Genomic DNA, 21,763 nt, shown 5'->3' on the forward strand with positions numbered 1-21,763 from the left:
CAGCCAGGATACATAGAGTTCTAGGCCAACCAGAGCTACAAAGTGAGGCCCTGTGGTGGGGAGGGGAAAAAAAGCATTTCCTTACTCAAATTGACCATTAATTGCTAACTTGATAAATGGCCTGAAAGAATGTTTTAAAACAAATTGGGAACTCTGATGGACAGACCATGAGTAGGAGCACAGCACGACAGAGGCTGTTAGCACCAGTGCTGACTCTGTAGCTGTCTGCTGACAGTGAACAGCCATGCTGGCATCATCGGGCATCTGGAGGACCCAAGGGCCACTTAGGCACTATAAACTACACATGAGCACTGACGGATGCCCACGAGTAAGGGAGTCTTAGTCACAGACTAGTCACTTCCTACCTCAGGCTGACCAGGCCTGAGTGAGGGAGGCCACCACAGAGGATGCAGCAGCCTCTGGAGCAGGAGCACAGGAATGTCTTCTCCTCCCCTCCAGCCCCAGACCAGTCCAGCATACGCATACAAACATATCCTACCTCTGACTGGGGGAAGAACGATTTCAACCTCTTAATATTTCTGTCTCTGTGTCTTTCTTTCTCCAGCCCCTCTCTTTCCCACCTCTTTCTTTCTGAGATGTGATCTCACTATCTAGCCTAGGCTAGTTCAAATTGGCAATCCACCTACTTTATATTCCTAAGAGCAGTGACGAGAGGTTTGTGCCAATACTATACTTAAAAAAAAAAATGCCTCACCCCCCACCCCCAAAAAAAAATTGCTTTGGGTCTATAATGCAACCTGCTCCCCTACTCCCTTATGAAAGTTTAGGTAAAGGCTATGACATCAGAATTCTTTTAACCTCTGAGCCATCTCTCCAGCCCGACATCAGAATTCTTTTGGGTGGCTTTATTATGAGCAGGGTGTGTGTCTCTTTCGAGAGGAAGGTGTGCTATGATGTGCTGTGCAGAGATTAATTTGATCTTTTCATACTCGGTTGACAATGTGGAGCTACCTCCATTTTTGCAGATACGTGGGTAAAGCTTAGACAAGCTAAGGAACTCACCCAAGGTCTACAAAACAAAAACAATAACAACGACAACAAAAAAGACAAAACAACAACCACCAAAAAACCTCACAACATCTAAATATTATTCTAGGAGGCTGGAGAGATGGCTCAGTGGTTAAGAGCACTGATTACTCTTCCAGAGGATCTCGGTTCAATTCCCAGCACCCACATGGTGGCTCACAGCCATCTGTAATTCCAGTTCCAGGGGCTCCAACAGACATATATGCAGGCAAAACATCAATGCACATAAAATAAAAATAAATCATAAAAAAGAATATTAAAAATGTTACTATAGGTTGGTCTTGGAGTGCAGCAGCAGGGAAAATACATCTCAGATGGCTGCGCTTCATCTGTAACAGCCTGACTTACTAAATACATGAGCATTTATACAGTGATTTGGTGACATCAGGGTTTGAATCCAGGGCCTCCTACATAAGCACTCTGCCCTGTTCTCTCTCCCAGCCTGAGAATTCATATTTGAATGAAGAGAAATCAGTGGGTTGATAGAGAAAGACCATCAATCTGACTACTTAGCTGCTTGTGCCATTTATTTGTAACAGTGCGGCAGTCTATTTTAAACGGCACTGAGCTTCAAGCCAGGGTGATGCGGGAGAAAAAGAAACAACTTTCATTAAAACAATAATTCGTGGCTATTGTAATGAAGTATCGCTTTAAGAGGCTGAAATGTATTAATAATGGGATACTAATTAGATTTTCAGTTAGTAGGAAAATAGTTGTGGTTTTGTTTTGTTTTGTTTTTGGTTTGAGACAGGGTTTTGGTTTCTGTTGTAGCCTTGGCTGCCCTCAAACTCACAGAGATCTGCCTGCTTCTGCCTCCCTCTACTGGGATTACAGGCATGTGCCATCACGCCCCGGCTAGAAAAAAATAGTTTTTAATATCTACGCAAGACTGCACATATATTTTGGCATGTCTATTTTAATTCTGCTTAAAAGCAACCCAAGAAACACAGATACCGTCCTGTTAGTAAGAACACAAATGATTCGAATATCAGCTCTGTATGACATTAGGCAAATGACTTAGCTTGTCTCTGCTTCAGTTTCTTCATCTCTGAAGTGCACACCTTCCAAGCCTCACTGGAATGCTGCGGGAGTCACTGAATTAACGCAGTGGCCCGTACACACTGGTTATTTTATAAGCGTCAGCCAATACTACACTGCCATTGCTAATTACAGAGAGACACCCACGCCAGTACGGGACACTGCGAGGTTAGTCTGTCACTAAGAATGTTGGGAGGATGGGGAAACGGGGAGCTGAAGTGACGGCTGCCTGGGTGGGCTCACGTCGAAGGCAGCACACCCTGCTCATATGACAGGTACAGTTACCCCGAGTTAAAGAGCAGACGTGACTTCAGTGGGAGAGCGGGCTGACAGGTCTTCAGAGGGAGCCAGTTTGGGTTATGAGTGGAACAATTCCAGAAGTCCTAACGCAGGCTGGGTGCAGCTGTGGATCTGGAGAACCTACAGCCGACAGTGCTGGGTAGACCTTCCAGCTCACATTGTGCAGGTCCAGGCTGGCGGCAGGAAAAAGTGCTCGCTGGGCATGAGTGTCAAAGTCCTCACAGAAGACAGAATCAGAAAACCAGAAGTCCATCGGTTAGGGTTCTGGTTTTGCCGCTGCTGTTTTTAAGTTAGAGACGAGAATGTCTACCTTAGCTCACTAAGTGGGACTCTAAAGGGGGAACGGATAAGGATCTCCGAGTGGTCAGAAAACTGAGTTTAGAGAGCAAACATCAGGAAGGACAGAGCCAGAAGCCTCCCGCTGCTCCAGCTGCCTGTGAGGTTACACAGGGTGACAAGAATCCGATGCCAGAGTCTCCCCTGAGCTGCCCAGGGACAGCTGAGCGCCCCATCACCAGCCTCCTGAGGCCCTACCCACGGTGCACAGCTCATCTTTCACACTGCTCGTCTCTGGAAACCTGGCCACTGTGGGATTCTTTTGACAACAAGTCAAGAGAAATGGACTTTTCTTGCAATCTTCTAACCCCTGTGGTTCGGGAGGGGGAATGAAGGAATTGTAATAAGTAGTGAGGAAGCCACGCAAACCCGAAACAGGAACGTGGGGAGTGATGGGAAACAGCAGGAGCTCTACCAGACAGGAGTCTTTTAGCATCCCCTAACACCACACCACTGCTCTGATTCTGTCTTGCAATAACAAGCTATTTATACACCTGAATCACTCCCCTACTGCCCTAAGCTCCAGGCAGGACACGTATCCGAATGACTTCTGTGTCCTTCCTAGAGACCAGAAGGCATCTTGAACTCTTGGAAAATGAAGAACAAATTACTCTATGCTCCCACTGGCTCATTTGGTGATTTCTAACATTTGTGTGGGAGAAGGATTGCTAAGCCGTTGGCCAATCTCTTTGAAGTGTCTTTAACATACATATGAAACCCCTGAACTCACTGTTTTGAGCTCTGCTCAACTGATAGCTGAGCTTTCCAGTAATTATGACACTAAGGATGCCGTCTTCTGCAGCTGTAAAGGCCTGCAGTGCCTGTTGAAGAGCATACTCGGAAGATGCTTGTTGTTGAAGTCCAGATGTTAATGGGACATGAGGGCAGGCCCTGCACTGTGTTAGCCGCACGCCGGATACTGTCACTAATGACAGGAAATACACTGTGTGGTCTTTATTCAGTCTCTCGGCAGGTATTTCTGGGCTCCTGGAATCTCCACAGTGATGCCTTTTACATGCGGATGATGACTGGTGGCCGGGTACTCTTGGCCATCACTGGAATGCAGATGTTTGCTGGGGACACTGAGCACTGTGGTTAGTGATATTGAGCACCTTGGTTTACAGGGACAGGGCCTTCAGGCCCACTCACAACTCCATGAGGAAATAGAAGGTGAGAATTGAGCTGATCGTCCATGGTGAATGATGCTTTAATCAACCACGTTTACTCCATGAAGCTTCTATAAAAATCCAAAGAACAAGTTTTGGAGAGCTCGGGGCTATGGGTGCTGAACTCTCCCAGAAGTGATGGAGGTGGCACAGCCAAAGGGGGCATAGAGGAACACAGACATGCAGCCCATAGCAGCATCAGAGGTGACATGGGGCTGTGAATCTCAATTCAGGTGATATGGCACCAGAGGTGAATTAAATTCTATGATATCAATTTAATAAATCTCTGATATCTCTGGTATCAACCAGAGAGTCGATTTGTGGGGAGACTCCAAACAGGTCTAGCAGCAGAAGTGAGTTACTGAGACTGAGGCGCCTACAGCACGAGAAAACAAGTGGTTTCTTCCTTCATCTCAAATTCAAAGGGTGTGGTCTAGGGCTTCTTAGCATATGTCTATTCCTACAAACTGAGCAGGAAGAGCAGACATTGGATACGCAGTCTGGAAATATTCAAGAGGTGATGAGCAGAAGGAGGGCATGAAAGGGCCAGAGCTCTGTAACAGTGAAGAGAACCAAAGAGGAAGCAGCAAGAGAAAGGACTCCACACACTTCCAGAAGGTAAACAGGCTAAGGCTGAGGGCTGACACTAAGGCAGAAGCTGTGGCCTAGCGCACTCAAGAGGCGGAGCCTGCGGAGAGCACAGGCCTGCTGAGCATAGTGCCCCAGAGGGCTCTGGATGATGTGCAGTGAGACTGAAGATGAAATTGGGATTCACTTAACGTGTGATAGACAGCAGGCCCCCTCGAATTTCCCTCTCCCCAGAGAGCAGCTGCTGTGGGCATCCACTGCTGTCCTCCAGGGAGGGTGCTCCAGGCTGGGGGGTGTCCACCAGGTCTGTGCAGATAAAGAGCTCTCTCTCTCTCTCTCAACCTTTACTTCCACAGAACTTACCCAGACTTCAGCACTCTAGCAGACTCTGTAGCATGAAATAAAGCCCAACGGAACAGGAAAGACTAGTTCTAGGGATACAGAAATCATCCTGACAACAGAAGAGTACTTAAAAACCACCCAGCAGACAACAATCACTAGTTAGTACTCTTATCTATCCATCCATCCATCCATCCACCCACCCACCCACCCATCCTGTGTTTTATATCTACATGTACTATGAACATGGGCATCAAAGTCCTTGAAACCGAAGTCACAGATGGTCGTGAGTCACCACATGGGTGCCGGTAACCCAACCTGGGTCCTCTGCAGTATTAACACAAGCTCTTAACTCCTGAGCCATCTCTGCAGCCCACGACCAATTGGTAACCTGACAAACCATGGAAAAAATACTATGCCTACAAAAAATGATTCTACTGGAATAATCAAAACAAACAAAAACCAAACTCTTTTGCTGGCGGTATAGGTTTTTGATAGAAAATATGCTTAGCATGCATGAAGCCCTAGGCTCAGGCCTCAGCACCCCAAATTAAACTGACACAGAAAAGAAATAGAAGGATGAAAGAAATCTAAGGATGTGCAGTCTCATGCACTGTCGGACAGCAGTAAGACTAAGGGAAAAAACAAACAACAATAACAATATAAATTAAAATCAAGCCATAAATAAGCCAGAATAACCATCAGATTCTCATCAGTAACACTCCACTTAAGCATATTCTGAAGGAAAATTATTTACCATTTAAATTGTCATATCCTGTCATGCTGCCAATCAGATAAGAGGATGGAAACGTTTTTCTTGTATGTGAGAATTCATAAGGTTCACCACCTCTAAAACCCCCTCTTTAAAACAAAACAAGGTTGAAAACATACTTCAAAATGAGGTTTTAAAAAATTGAAGATATGCGATCAGGAAAACAGAACACACGAGAGGATAACAACAGCTACAAACACCAGGTGGCTCTGAGAAGCCAGGGACGAGGACACATTGCTGACGGGAACAAAGGTTTGGAAGGAAACAGCTGTAGGAAAATACAAGCAAACAGCGAATGACAAACTTGGACACACACACACTCCGCTGAAGTGGAGACACATGAAGATGGACTCCGCTGTGGGGCTCCACAAGTGCACTGAGATTGCAGCTGACAACTGACACGAACCTGGGGTCACCTGGGAAGGGGGACCCTCAATGAAGAACAACCCAGGCCAAACTGTTTTTGAGGCCTTCATACCTCTTCCTGAAGTTCCTTTTGATCGTAACTTTTTTAAATGATTTATTTATTTATTATGTATATAGTGTTCTGCCTGTGTGCCAGAAGAGGGCACCAGATCTCACTACAGATGGTTGTGAGCCACCAGGTGATTGCTGGGAATTGACTCAGGACCTCTGGAAGAGCAGCCAGTGCTCTTAGCTTCTGAGCCATCTCTCCAGCCCCCTTGATCATAATCTTTATCTTACAAAACAAACAAACAAACAAACAAAAAAACTAGAACAAAAGCCAAAAGAAAAAAAAAAGAATTATTAATACCTAGAAAGTCAAAACTATGTAAGACAGAAAATATAATGGTAAAACATCACTTGATTCAGCAGGAAATAGTATTTGGTAGTACCCCACCCGGAAGAGGCAGCACAGCTGAAAGCACGAAGACCTGGGCCTCCAGGAAAAACAAAACCAAAATGCTCAATTCAGGAAAACTGCAAGAAAATTAAAGGCAACCGAGAACTCCAGGAAACACAGAAGACAGTGTTTATATTGTCTTTATGCCATAATTATTTGGTGTGAAGAGTTAGCAACTCAGAAAAAGCAAACTAACAACACTAGGGCAGCAGGTTTTTGAGAGAAACTGACTTCCAAATAATGGGCTAGAAGCTGGACAACATAAAAGGCATGGGGAAAAAGGTAATTTTTTTCTTCCAAGAAGAACTATATGTAACACATGATAAATATATATAAGCGCACGATGGAACCATGTGTGCCATGCCAGCCAATCAACAGGTCATAGAAGAACCGAGAACTACCCATGAAAGCTGAGCCCAGGCCGGCCTCTGTATCCAAGGGTTCAACACGCAGGGGCACAAACAAAGATTGAAACTATCTGGGGGAAAATTGTAAATGTTGTAAATGTTTCCCTTGTCAGCATTCCTTAGACAATACAATATAACAACTATTGTGCAGTATCTCCATTCGGTGTTGTAAGTAACTAAGAAATGATGCACACAGGGAGACGGGCTCTTCAGTTTTATGCAAACACCATGCCAGCTTATAAAGGGATTGAGATTTGCAACTCCAAGTATCTGCAGGGGAGGCCCCTCCAGCAAACACTGTCATCTAGAAGTAGTCAAGTTCCCCTGGAAAGAGAACTATGGGCCAGCAGGACAGCTCAGTGGATTGAGGAGCCTGCTGCCAAGCCTGATGGCCGAGTTTGATCCCAAGACCCACGAGGTCAAGTTGTCCTCAGCTCTCCACACTCAGGCCGTGATGTGTGCCAGCACATTTGTTTTGTGTGTGTCTGTGTGTGTGTGTGTGTGTGTGTGTATGTGTGTGTGTGTATGTGTGTGTGTGTATGTGTGTGTGTGAAGTCAAAGTCAAAACAAACTGAAGTGACTGTAGATCAGGTTAAGCGATGAGGAGGAAACTCCAGCAGAAGGTGACCTTACTGACTGCCTTTTGTTTACATTATAAATTCCAAGTCAACAGCAGCATTTGATTAATACTGTGTTCGAATGTACCATGACAGAATATGTCTCCTCTATTAGAAGCGGCAGTCCCTTGCCTGGTATGTAAGCCTGCACCTTTACCCCAGGACTAGGGAGGCAGAGGCAGGTGCATCTCTCTGAGTTGAGGTCAACCTCATCTACACAGCAAGTTCCAGCCAGGCAAGGGCTACACAGCAAGTACCTGTTCTCAACAAACAAACATAAGAGGAGGAATGGGAAAGCAGACTGGCTGGTTTGCCTCTACCCTTCAGAACTGTGTTCAAGTGTTATTTCATTATTTTCAAAGATTTTTGAAAAGTAAAATTCTGTTCTGGAATTGGAACTTCTGGGCTCATGACCATGAAAAGACTAAGCATAGATATATACAATCGGGTGACTTTTTCCTTCAATATAGTGACTGTCCGTGGGTGACCGCGACATGAGCCAGCAGCACCCAGGCACTAGCCTGGCAAAAGGCATGAGGGAAGTACAAAGGATGGGTTATGGGTCGGCTCGGGGAAAATCTCCCCCAGGCTCAGTGCCGGAATAACCCTGGGTCTTCCCGGACTTCCATGGCCCTGCTGGACAGAAGAAGTAAAATGTCTTAGATTTTCCTTTTGAAAGCACTAGGAACAGCTCAAGGATTTGCACAGTAGAATGAAAGAGGAGCTGTCAGTGAGTTCCTTAGGACTCACAGCTTGAAAGGAAAGAGGAGGCCCACAGGGGGCCTGAGGACCAAGCCCAGCGGGGGAGCCTGAGCACTTCCCCAGCCCAGGGGGTGGGACCAGAGCTCTTAAAGCCACAGCTCTCCTCTGTGGGCACAGAGGCCCTCACAGCGGGGACCCATTCACGCCAGTCACCCTTGGAGACTGCTATTTATGCTAAAGAAATTTACCCCACTCCATTGTCGGCTTCTTGTCCAGAGTTCTCTTGGATCCCTTGTTTACGGCCTTAGTCCTATATTGTGAGCCAAGCAATGGACAGGCCATCTGAGAGGGCAGCGATGGCTAATGATGGGTCTGTTAGCTCTGAGTCAGCCTTGCCTTTGTGAACCAAACCCAATTTGAGTGCATTTGCTTAAAAAAAAAAAAAAAAAAAAAAAAAAAAAAAGCAAAAACCTCATTTGAGATTGAGGACTGTTAGTTGTGTTCCATTACTTTCACGGGAAAAAGGACACCGGGGAAACCCACAATCTTTATATTTACGCTCCCATCCTTCTAGAGGCAGAAATACACAGCTCGCCCTTCCAGGCGCAAACACAGCTCCTTAAGAGCAGCAAGATCTTCTAGTCACCGAGGTTCGCTCGCTCGTTTTTATCTTGTGAAAGCTGTGTAGGGAAGGCCCTTCTGAAATGTTTCCCTTTGAGGGGGAATTTAAACATATGTGCTGCTTTCCTGAATTCTGTGAACCAAATCCTTATAAATCCTTTGAGTTGACAGATCAATTATTCCCTTCTAACAGCTAATGAACAATAACCCTTGGAAATTTCCTCCTTCCCTGGGCTTAAAACAGGAAAAAAAAAAAAAAATTAAAAACCTCAGAGGAGGGAAAAAAAATCAATTAGAGACTATGGAGTAATAAAAAACAATTAAATTCATTACAGTTTTAAAAGAGCTATACTTTCTTCAAGAGCTATGATTTTTACATTAAAAACACATCAAATAACCCTGCACTTAATAACTATCATAAATGTCCCTAAATATGCCTTAATTTCATATTGAATCCAATCAAAGGGAGGGAAGCAAGTGATGACAGGGGGAAGGAGCCGGGACAAGGATGTCAGCGACAATTAATGAGGGTGGAGTGGGGGTCTGCAGGGCGCCCTCTGAGGCAGGTTCTCAGGGGCACTGGGTGGCACTGGTAGGGGGAAAGAGGGGCAGAAGTTGCAGAGAAGAAGCCCCTCCAGGGCACGCTCGACTGTGACTACAGGGTGGAAGTCTAGACGGTTCCTTCCGCTGCTGAAGGATGGAGTGCCTGTTGGGAGTCCCAGGGATACTCCAGGCTGGGCACTCAACACGAACAGGACACTGCATGTCAGAGTGGCAGACAGAGGAACAGAAGAACGTGCAAGTCGCAGTGGGTCAGAAGGGTGTGGCGTGTGGGCTATGGCTATCATATTGTAGCAAATAATGAGGAGAAAACTGAGACCCTGGGCAGAAAAAGTAAGTACTGTGCGCTTCATGTTGAACTGGGGAACTGGGGTATGGAAGTGCCCAGCCGATGGCCACTGCTCCCAGGGCAACGGCAACGGTGAAGCATCATTTCCAGCTGCATCCATTTTCTGCATCCGTAACAGCTCTGGAGATGGATGCCCAGACAGAGTCATGTACGTGCCAGGGGCACCACAGACCTCCCCACTCCACGTTCCTGGTGTACACTGTACTGTGAGCAGAGGAAGGGGGCCTGGGGAGCTGAGAGAGCTAGGCTGGAATCACAGCTCCCCTACCATTGGGTCTCGGTTGCTTTAACTGTTAGCATAGGAATAACTCATAAGTAGGATATATAACTAAATAATCCTGACACAACAACCTGCTTATATGGGCATATAAAACTGTACACCATCTGTGGACCAATACGAGTCTGGATCAAGGATTAGACCCATAGGTGTAGACCTCCGAAGGCACACAGGTTCCCACCGTAAGAAGGATCCCAAGATGGTTGCTCTGTGACGGTCCTAAGAATTTTTGAAGAAGGGGCATTTTTACTTTGTGCTGGGTCCTAATAGAACAGTGTGCTTCAATGAGAGGGGACCAGAGCGGAGACGTCCACACAAGGCAAATGACTCCCAGAGAAGCTGAATCTACAGCAGACATGCCGCCGTGGCTTTGCCGCTTGCTCAGTGGCAGGGCCCATTTCTCACTTTTGGGGAGCGGTTTGCAAATGAACGCAGGCATGAAGGAGGGTAGCCAAAAGGGCTGAAGGTCAGCATGGCCCTGCTTCCCTACTGGCTAGCGCAGGAACAGCCAAGAACCGCGCAGCGGCGTGTGCAACCAAATCAATTCTGTGGGGATGGTGGTAGCATGCCCTCCACCCCGTGGCCTCTGATGCCCAGCTCAGGTCATTGATTATTGGTTATTGATCAGAACAGGGGCAGCAGCGGTGGCAGTGGGGGCTGGATTCATTATTTTTCTTGTCATGATCGGATACTGACAAAATACAACTTAAAGAAGGAGGGGTTTATTTGGGCTTGTGGTTTGAGAGGCCACAGCCCGCCCCTGGTGTGGTAGCAGGTGGCTCCATGGAGACAGGAGTACAGCTGGGACACTTTTGCTCTGGGCAGGACAGGAAGCAGACAGTGCACACGGAGTGAGGCCAGGCTATAAAACCTCAAGGCATGACCCAGGGATTAATTCCTCCAGCGGAGCCCCGCCTCCTGCAGGCTCCACAACCTTCCAAAACAGTGCCGTAAAGTGGGGACCAGATAAGTTTAAACATGAGCCTGTGAGAAAAGGGTCACATTCAAACCGCAGTAATCTGGCTCTCTCGGCAGGGCTGTGATTTGTTTCTGGCCGCCTTTGAGTTCTCTCCATTTTCTAGCCTGAACACCCAGCCCACTCCATGACTTATTTTTCAAGCTACTCAGTATCCTTTCTCTTCCTTTAAAAGCAGCCCTGCCCCCCTTTGAGACAAAGTACTATAAAATACAAACTTGAGGCAATCCTCCTGTCTCAGGCTCCCACCTAGGATTATAGGTGAGTCAACATACCCAGCTTCAATATCCTTTCAATAGTGGCCCCCCTTCTATTCAGCTGGTCAGCAGCTTGTATGCTGGCAGCTGAGACCCTTTTCGGACAGTCCTGGGCTCCATGATGGTTACTAACTCAGTAATTCCTCAGCCAACTGACAGCTACAAAATTCTGGGATCTCAGGCACGGCCGGGGCTGCAGGCTGGGGCTGCGGTGTGACCTCACATACATCTCTGTCCACATGGGCCCCTGGGAGACGGCTGGTCCACATGCTGTCTGAAGAGTATTGCGGATCTTTCGAGAATAACCAGCGATCTAAATAATACTGAGACAGAGATGCTGATAACCAGGGCGCGCTAAGCAGAGTCCTGACTGTGGCTGACAAACCGTGGGGCGCGTCAGCTCCCAGGGTGCACTTCGGGGTCAATGGCCATCTTGGGGCTTGTAAGGATATCCCCAACTGTCATCAAATTGTCAAGGCTGAAGGTCCGGAAATTCCACATCACTCATGAGCAGAATATGAGATGTCACTCTTCCAGGGTATGTAATTAAGATGGTGGCTGAGTTCCCTCATGGACTTCTAGAGCATGATAGGGCTGAGGTGTTCTGGGCTTTTGAAAACCAGCTACCATTTAGGAGAGACTCCCACACACATACAACAGCCACAGCAGAAAGCATCCAAGGTGCTGAATATGCTAGTCTGCCTCTGGTATGGCCGGTCAATGATGCTTCGGGCAATTATTGTCTTGTCTTTTATAGGAGTGTGCTAACCACAGTCTAAATTTGGTCGAGGCTTCGGCGTGTAAGTCTAGACAAACTCACTTTCCAATTGAACTGGACTCCTGGCTGAAACAAAAATCATTTGGCTTTTGGCATCATATCTCTCTTTCTTAAATGCCATTTGGCTGGCCAGATGATTTCTAGTCACTGGGTGAAGGGGCCCTGGGTACAGGACAGTATCTTTAGCTTGTAGGCATAGAAAGACCCCATCATGACAGTTGACTGGAGAGCCCAAGACAGCCCATAGGGTTCTGAAGAGCAGGCATATTGGGGGTCGGGGGACAGAAAAGCTGCAGTAGGGGATGGGGAGAAGGTCAAGACAGACAAGGTTCGCACTGGACCCCACAAGGCAGTACTTAAGGTTAAGCTAGGGGCCCATGGCTGGAAAGCAAATGGCAGCTGCATGGCATTGGCTAAGATCAGGCAGAGAGTGAATAAATAGACAGTGAGAGAAAAGGCTGAATCTTGCAAACTCGGCAAAGTAGGAGGGGGAGGCCTGGGACTCCCAGGTGGACAGGGCCAGGGGTGGGCTGAAGGCGTGTGGAGGACCCCAGAGGTGCCTGCAGCTAGTCACCCCAGAAGGTGAAGGTTTGCAGCTCCCGGCTTGGAAGGAGGCAGAGGGCAGAGGTGTGGGTACCCTGGGAGGTCCCCAGGGCTTCAAAGCACAAGGCAGAGATGGGTAGGGAAAGAAACAGAAGGGAGAAAGCTTTCCAGAATAAAGTACTCATACCCAGGGCTTTATGTGAATTTATCACCTCTTATTAGAGCCTTTTGAAATGCGAATTAGCTGATTAACCACTGCTCACAGCCTCCCAGCTGTTCTTTATTCTCTGGCATTCAGCAACTTTGTTCTAAATAGGGCAGGCCACAGTAGCCCACCAGGGGGAAATTATTCTCAGGGTTACAAGAACAGTGACCAGGCAAAACTGTGCCCTGGGCTGGAGGATCCAGTGTTGGGGGTGGGGGCTGCGTGCACTGCACCTCCAGCCAGGCCAGGGCCCCGGCGGGCTTGCATTCCCAGCTCTGTCTGGCGGTGCTGGCAGGATCTGCGGACCATCTTCAGGACTGAAAAGGGGCTCCGGAGAAGACCACCAACCTTCCCCCCGCTACCTTTATATTTGCTATCTCCATTTTCTAAGAGGTTCATTGGTTCTAGGACCCCGGGAATGGGTGCCCACTTGCCGCACTGCTGTCTGGAACACGATTTCACATGTATGAACAGGCCGGCCTCTGGCAGAGCTGGGTTCCCGCTTGCTGTAATGCTGTCTGGGACACCGGTCCACATGTATGAACAACAGGCTGGCCTCTGGCCGAGCCGGGCTCCCACTTGCTCCTGCCTCCAGTTTGGCAACACGACACAAAGGCGGCCTGGCTTGTATACACTTTCCAGGCTGAGCCCCTATTCAGAGGGGGCTGCAGCTTGTGCGTAATGGGCCCCCTACAGACAAAGCCAGCAAGTTTCTTAATTAAGTCTAAGTGAAAGACAGATCCCGCTTACATCTTCAGAGACCCTTCCCTCAGAACTTCAAAAACACCCTAGACTGCCTATCAAACCCAGGCACGGATAACTGGCGAACAATTTTTCCTCTCTTTAAATATAGAAAGCCAGGCCCCGGCGCCACTCCTCAGCCCCCTCTCACTTTCCCTGCAATTTTAGACATGCCTCTGGTTTATAAAACAGGAGACAAAGGGACTTCTTGTGTGTCAGAGAAACCCTCAGAGGGTCTGAATTTCATTCCGGCCTTCCCCACAGCACTGCGCTGTCTAAGGAGCCCTTTAACTGCTTTAGTCTCATTAACATTTCCACGAGGAATCAAAGGACGTATCACAAAACCGGCCTCCCTGCCCATATATCACACAAGGACAAGTCCGCCATGGGAGCACGCTAAAAAATTAATTATTAGCTAATTGCCTTCTAGGAAATGTGATTTTTTTTTTTTTCACATCCCTCCCTCCCCCTGCAGCCGCCTTCCAACCCAGCCCCAGAAACCCTCTGTTTTCTGGGCTTTGCTGTGATAATGTTCTTTGCAAACAGAAACCAATTATTCTGCAGCAGTAAGTCACTGTGAGTATGAACTGCTTTAATTTTTCCCCTTTCAGCAGCTGCCCAGGGTGGGTTGCGAGGTGGCTGCAATAATGAAGCTGGCTTGAATACCAAAGCAGCACCCAGGCTGGGCGTCCTGCGGGGAAAATGATGTTAGCGAATAAAAGTGCATTTTCCTTGCGAGCTGCTAATCAATGAGTTAGACATGGCCCAGAATGCACTTTCCGCTTGGAATTTGCATTGCCAGCGCCGCTTTGGCTTTCCGAGACTTGCGTGCACCTGACTGGCTTGTAAAACTGTCACCTTACTGTTAAAGTGCTAAACACGCCCTGTTTCTCTTGCCTGTTTTCTCTCTCCCTCCCCCTTTGCCTTTCTCCTTCTACAATTCTTTGCTCTCTCATTAGAAATGCCCAGCAACGCCTGGCAGACAAAGACACTGCAAACAAAGTGGGTGGAAAGGGGAAAAAAATTAAAAGGAAAAAAAAAAGTGCAGAGGAATTCTTCATTCACTGACCTCCAGAATACATTAATATCTGAAACTGTTGGCACAGCCTAAAATACTTGGGCAGCTAACAATGCAGGCAATGATTCGAAGTCTGGGATCTTCAAATAAACCCTGGTGCTGTCATGGCCACCAGGAAGGGGAAGAATGGCGATATTAGCTGACCTTCGTTTTGTTCTTTCTTCAGACCTGACTGCTGGACCTCTGTTTGCCTGTTACTAGGATTTCTTGACAGAAAAATTTTAGCATTTCCCAGGCAATACAAGAGCTAGTTTTATTAGGTAAATAAACCAGGCCCTAAGCAGCCCTTTTCTGCTCTATAATGAGAACTGGGCGAAGTGGAACAAGGTTGAGCTGCAGTCAGGGAGAAGGACTACGAGCACATCATTTCTCCCTCAACCAAAACACCAGGGAAGAGTGAGGACAGAGCGCCAAGTCGTCAAATCAGTCTTCTGCCTTTGATTAGCTTAGCACCTCTACCAGGTAAGGCGGACAGAGCTGACAAATCACTGAATCGATGCCCTGCAGCTGGTTAACTTGGCCAACATCATCCACCAGTTAAGAAAGCAGCAGAGACTATGGCTTTCCCTGGAGAGCAGGACGGCAAGTTCACAAGCTCCTGGAGATGGCTTGATAATACATTCAGACGGCACTAACGGTGGAGGTCATTTAACTCTCGTGATTACTTAAATGTTCTCACCTTATCTGAACCATTCCCCAACAACACTCTGATCTTAATTAATGTAGACAAATCAATCAGCAACACAGACCAGGATCACTTTTAGAGTGTGGAGAGCAGGAGGCCCTCCAGGCTGTCCATACTGTGTCACATTGTCAGTGAGGACATTTTTCGGTGTCTGCTCGCCGTGCCTCCTCGCTCCACTGTAACATCTGCTCCAGGAGAGGCGCTGACCACAGTAACCCGCCCTTCATCGGTGCAGCACGATGAATCCGAGATCCACTTCCCAACCCAGCTGAGGATGGTTTCTGGCTAGCTCTGAAAAAAATACATCCCGTCACAAAAATCTCTCAGCCGCTACAAGCAAACGAAAATGAGATGCTTCAAAGCAGTTGCTCAATCCACGAGGAGCAGCCTTACTGCAGCCTTCCTGGGAATCCACGGATGCTCAAATGCCTTCCGTACGAGCAGAGTGTTTGACCACCAGGCTCATGTTCTCAAATACTTCATTTTGTGGTGTGGTGGTGAGCGTCTAACACAGGACCTAATCACCTCTGGATGACTTAGGATACTTAGTATTGAAATTCAATAAAGCAACACTATATGGCATTGCTTAAGAAATGGTGCGGGGGCGGGGGACTATCCACATTTAGTGTAAACTGAACACACTTGTTCGCAGGTAGTGCTTTTCTTCGGCTGGTTGAGCCTACAGAAGTGGGACATGACCCAGACTGTGAGGTCCATCTGCACTATAAGGCATGTAAGTTCCAGCATCTCTTACTTCTCAGACTCAAATTAAAATGTGTCTTGTGCTGGTTGGCGGCTCACACCTTTAATCCCAGCACCCGGGAAGCAGAGGCAGGTGGATCTCTGAGTTCAAGGCCAGCCTGGTTTACAAAGTGAGTTCTAGGACAGCCAGGGCTACACAGAAAAACCCTGCCTCAAAAAATAAATAAATAAACAAACAAATAATAAATAACAAAAAAAAATTTAAAATAAAAAATAAATAAAATGTGCCTTGTGACACTGGAAAAGATTACTTTTGCTTCAAGCTGGGGTCCTGTAACTAAGACACACATTTCCAAAATTTTAAAGTTCCACTGTCACTTTGCTGGAAGAAAACTCTCAGGCTCTAGTAGAAAACCTAGTCTAGCAGTACATGAGGTGTTTCCAAGAGAGATGCAGGTGATTGCGTGGCTGTGGTTTATGTCTGCATAGAAAAGCAGCTGGAAAGGCAAACTCTAAGTCTTAGCAGCCACTATTTGTAGGAATTAAGCTTTTAGTTTGTTTGCAATTTTCTATTTACCATTTTCTACAGTTTAAAAAGATTTACTTAGTTTTTATTTTATGAACATTGGTGTTTGGTTCTGCATATATGTCTGTGTGCCATGTTCATGCCTAGTGCCCAAGGTCAGAAAAGGGCACTAGATCCCCTGGAAGTGCAGGTATGGGTGGCTGTGAGTTGTCTTGTGGGTGCTGCAAATGGAAGCCAGGTCCTCTGCATGAGCAGTAAGTGCTCTTAATTGCTTAGCCTTCACTCCAATCCTCCTACCCTCTTATTTGAGACAGAATCTCACTGGAACTTGCTATGTACACCAGCTAGCCTCCAGCTAGCCTGTGCTTCACCAGTGCTGGAACTAAGGGTATGTGACACCATGCTTGGCTACAATAGTAATTTTTGCAATTAGAAAAAAGCTTCAATAAGCTTTTTATTCTGTAAGAATAAAAATAGTAGTAAATGAGCAGGATCTCTCAAAGTTTTTATACACACACCCACAAACACAACAGCTTCATTAGTACAAGAAGATTTCAGGGTGTGTCTCATACACACACATAGACGAAGTGTACGCACACGTGTACACACCAAACGCATACCCATGGGTGTGTGAGGACATTCACGGCGAAGAAGGCTGTTCCTATTTATTTCTAGAAGCGTTTCTAAGAGACGCTTAAGGATACTTTTTCTCAGCTCTAAGCAACCAGGTTTTACATTTCTGGTTTTAAAAGAGATTATATTCAGGGATGCTCAGTTACTTTGAATAGGTGTGACATTCCAGGCTGACGGGTATTCATACCTGTCGACAGCTGTGAATTAGCATTTCAAGCCCCTTCTAAACGTGACTTATGAACTTGTTCTGTTTGAGGCTTCAGCACCTTGCAGAAAAGCAAACGCAGATTTCATACCGGGGTGAAACCCTTTTCTGCTAGGGAGCAGGAATTCGAGAGAGCAGCCATGAAAAGACAATGCTACACCAGAGGTGCAAAATCAAAATCACCACTCCAGAAATTAGCACTAGAAACTACTTTTGATCCTAAATTGGGTACTTACAAGGGTGGCAAATGTGGAGGGAGAGAGAGGCTTTAGAGTGAAAGGGACATTAGTTACTCACCAATAGTCGTTGCCTTTAGTATGGTTTTGTTTGTTTTCGTTCATTCCCACAAGGTTACAGCCAGAAAGAGGGGGAGGGGAAATGAATGCCAGTGTATTTAAATAAATGCCAAGCTCAACTCAGAACCTCCCTTTGAAAATGTAACTGAGACAGAAAATGGAATTTAGGAGTCCAAGCGGCTCAAGAAGCGGCAAAGAGCTGAGAATTTTACCATCAGGAAAACTAGGAAATGCCTAAGAGAACTGAAAACAGATTTCTAATGCACACGCTTTCTACAAACACACCTTAAAGTTCCACAGGAACACATCCACTTGGGCTAGAGAGATGGCTCATCAGTTAAGAGCACTGGCTGTTCCTCCGGAAGACCTAGGTTTGATTCCCAGCACCCATGTGGTGGTTCGCATATGTGACTCTGTGGGAACCAGGCACACACAGTGTACAGACATATATGTAGACAAAATACTCATAAAAAAATGAAAGACTTTGGTTAGCAGTTTATAGTGCTAATTTCTGGAATGGTGATTTTGAAACCTGGGTTTAGGCCTGGTTTGCTTGTTTTGTTTTGAGCCAAAGTTGGCCTTGAACTCCTGACCCTCTGGACTCCACCTCTCAAGTACTAGCGTGTAGGGCTACTCCAGTTTTGGGACTGGTTTGAATCTTCAGCATCTTAGACAGTATACAGCACATAACATAAGGCTGATAAACCCTTCTTGAGTGAGTGAATGAATGAATGAATGAATGAATGAAAAATGAAAGACCTGAATGGTCTGCGTGCAGGACTCAGGCAAGAGGCACCGTCAACAGTACGTGAGTGGATAGACACTATAGCTGCCTGTCACGTGCAGAATCGGGGAGCCAGGGAAGAATGTAACATGTGCGGTGATTCAGCTTGAATGAGAAGCCCAGCTTTCTATACCCCAAAGCAGTTGAATCAATATTTATGGCCAAGGGGAATCTAGGTTTGCCAATTGTTTAGCTCTCTGGGTCGCTGTGGCGTGTGGCCCAAGGAGGGAGCTGCTGCTTTCTGTCTTCATGTGACACCGAATGGAATTTAATCTCGGCCCTACTGCACAGCTACAGCAGTAACTGTGAGTGAAATTCCTCTTTCTCCCAGGTGTTGGGTTGTGTTGTGTCTACTATAGCACTTGTGAGATAGAGGCAGGAGAATCCAGGAGTTCAAGGCTAGCTTAGCTACCGACTGAATTCCAGACCAGCCTCGGCTACATGAGACCACGTCACCTAGAAATAAAATAAAACAAATACCCTTTTCAACTCACGCACTATCAATGTACTAATCAAAATGGTTTCAAAGACAAACAAGAAAATACACAGAGTAGGGCAGGTGTCCGCATTCATCTGGGATCACCCTTGGTCAACTGGCTCATGCTAGAAAGGCCATCTGGTCTACGGTCAATAATGTGCACTTGGCTCTTCTGATACATATGAAACTAGACTGGAACCAAACTGTCCCATAGAGTTGGTAGCAGGGCATGGAGAGATGCTAGAAATCCTCCCAAAGCTGCCTGCTCCTGTTGCCACTGTTAGCATTCCCTACTGCTACTGGACCCCCGGGAACCAAGAAACTCTGATTTATTCTCTCGTGCGTCCCTGTGGCTTAGACTGTGAAAGTGGGACCCTCTGCCCTCTGGCTGGAGCATCCTGGGATCCTCCCCTGTAGCACAGAGCCACTGAAATGTGATGGGTGGATGACAGATGCCTGTGTCACAGAAACCCAGATGTATTAAATAATCGCCCGTTTGGAATCTGCACCTGTGTGGGAGCGCACGCACACCTGCCTGGCCAGTTCCTCCTGTTCGCAGCCCATCAAAGGGGCAGCGCTTCATTCCTGCCTGTGACCTTCTCTCCTTCTTCACAAGGAAAGGCCTGTGATGGTCCCCAGCACACAGCCTCTCTCAACATTTAATAGCCGTGCCAAACACACGTGCTCTTTAATGTCAGTCTGGTAAAATTCTATTTAATTTTATCTCGCTGAACATTTTTTAGTCAAAGGAAAAAAGCATATTAACGACATCTGGCCACATTAATTAATGGGGGGGGATATTTCCAAGTTCATCTGTGAGAGGAACATGAACCTGGTCCACACATCCTCCTCCTCCTCACTCCCAGTTCACGGGATGGGTGCGCCATCCCTGAGTTTTCAGATGCCTGAGTTTACAGACCCCAAAGGCATCTTGATTGTAGCTTTCTACTCTATCTGGCCTTTGTATACCAACTGCATTACTGCTCCATACATATGATCCCCATGAAACGACCTTTAAGATGAAATGTGAAAGGGCTGCCTTCTGGTGGTGTGATGTGACAATCTAAACAGGAAGAACTTAAGGTTTCCGTCTCTTCCAAAAACAAAAACAAAACAAACACCAGAGGAGCCTGGAGTGCTGGGTCCACACTGAGACCTGAGAATAGCCACAAGGCAGGAGGCAGGCTGCTGGGCTGGGTGCTTTCCTTCGCCTTTGCACAGCTGTCCCAGTGATGCAGGGCTGCGGGTGTGGCTCCGGGGCCACAGTTCCCTACATTCATGTGTCTTTCATGAGCTCATGTGTTAGCTGCTCCAATGTAATGCCAGCACTAGGGAGGCCAGTTTAGGTGTCAGAGTGAGTTAGGCCAGCTTGGGCTACAGGATGAAAGCCTATCTTAGAAAGACGGAGCAGATGGGGTGTTATCTATAGGAATCCTTCAGTGGGGTCCAAAGATGGTCTTTGGCAAGTGTGAACAAATGCTGAACAGCAGAAGTGAGCACGTGAGGTTTGGATGAGCAGAAGGTTCCCATCGGAGTTCAGGAACAAAGGGACAGACAAAAGGGTAGAGGCTCCGATCCAGACCCGAAGGCCGAGGAGGTGTGTTCTGGAGGCAGCATGGAGCTATGGAGAGTTGGCAGCCAATCTCTTGTCAAAATAAGACCTGTTTCAGGTGATCATGTGGGGACTGTACCTAAGGCCCAAACAGAAAGCTGAGCCTGAGGATCCACCCAGGAAAGCACAGCGATCCAACCCACAAGAGGATGACAGGGGACGCAAAGGGGTGGGCCCTGAAGGGAGGGGGAGAGGAGAGGGAAGGGGCTCAATGGAAAGAAACGGCAACTGGAGAAAGGCAGGCCAGCCCACACACTGCAGCAGGCTGGCGTCTTGCTTTGTTTGCAGGCACATGTGGCGGGTGTTTATGATGGCTGGGCGATGGACAGCAGATGACGAATTCCGCTTATATTTGCCAGGGAATGACAGAGTGATGTACAGACAGATGGGCAGATAAAAGGAGCACTGAGTGGCAAGGGCAGCTGGGGAGAGAGGAAATTGGTAAGGAAGAAGTGCAGATGCCTAAGGATGTTATGGACCATGAAACCCAGAAAGCCTGTGCTCTGTTTAGGATAAGGTGGAGGGGCTGGGGTTTGGTTCATTGTCTAACTGTGAAAGGCTTAGCTCCAGAGGGGGGCCATATTGGAAGGAAGATGGGAAGGGACAGTAGAGAGGCCACCCTGCAATACACAGCCTTAGGAACCCAATACACTGTCGCCCTGAGCACCCCAACAGCCCCAAGTTTTTACTGAGCTCTGGAATGGTGGATGGGACCCAGTTTACCTAGGAGCCATAAAATCAGATGATAAGGCTCATAGTCATTCTTTCTGCTGCTAAGTACCAAACAGCCATTGTAGAGTCATGAATCCAAAACACTCAGCACATTCAACCCTGCCTCCTTCTCTCTCATATATACATATATGAGAAGGAGAAGTACAGATCCCAGGTGGGAACAGAGATGCTTCACCCTGCCAAAGGCTGCTGGCAGGATTCTTAGTCTGCTCCTGCCGTTCCGCCGGCTCCTTCCTCCTGCCCGGCCCTCCTCTCCTGAGAACAAGCCTCCCTTCTGCTGCTGCTTTCACCAGTGCAGCCTGACTTGGATTCTTTTATGAAATGCATCAGCTAAGTTTAGTATTACAATCAGGTGTGGGGGCTCATGCTCACAGGCCCTGTACACAGGAGGCCAAGGCAGGGGAATGTCAAACTAGCCTGGGCTAAACAATGAACCTCCCTGTGGGAATAAAGAAGGAAGAGGAAGGAGGAAGGAGGAAGGAGGAAGGAGGAAGGAAGGAAGGAAGGAAGGAAGGAAGGAAGGAAGGAAGGAAGGAAGGAAGGAAGG

At 47.2% G+C, this 21,763-nt stretch overlaps 1 protein-coding gene across 1 annotated transcript in view; it reads right to left on the bottom strand.

Moving 5' to 3' along the window:
- The window catches only part of Stx8 (syntaxin 8), a 208,377-nt gene that overhangs the window by 39,562 nt on the left and 147,052 nt on the right, over window positions 1-21,763 (bottom strand). The window lies entirely within an intron of this gene.

Source organism: Psammomys obesus, unplaced genomic scaffold, assembly GCF_907164565.1.
Source record: "Psammomys obesus unplaced genomic scaffold, mPsaObe1.curated_primary_1811, whole genome shotgun sequence".
NCBI lineage: Eukaryota > Metazoa > Chordata > Mammalia > Rodentia > Muridae > Psammomys > Psammomys obesus.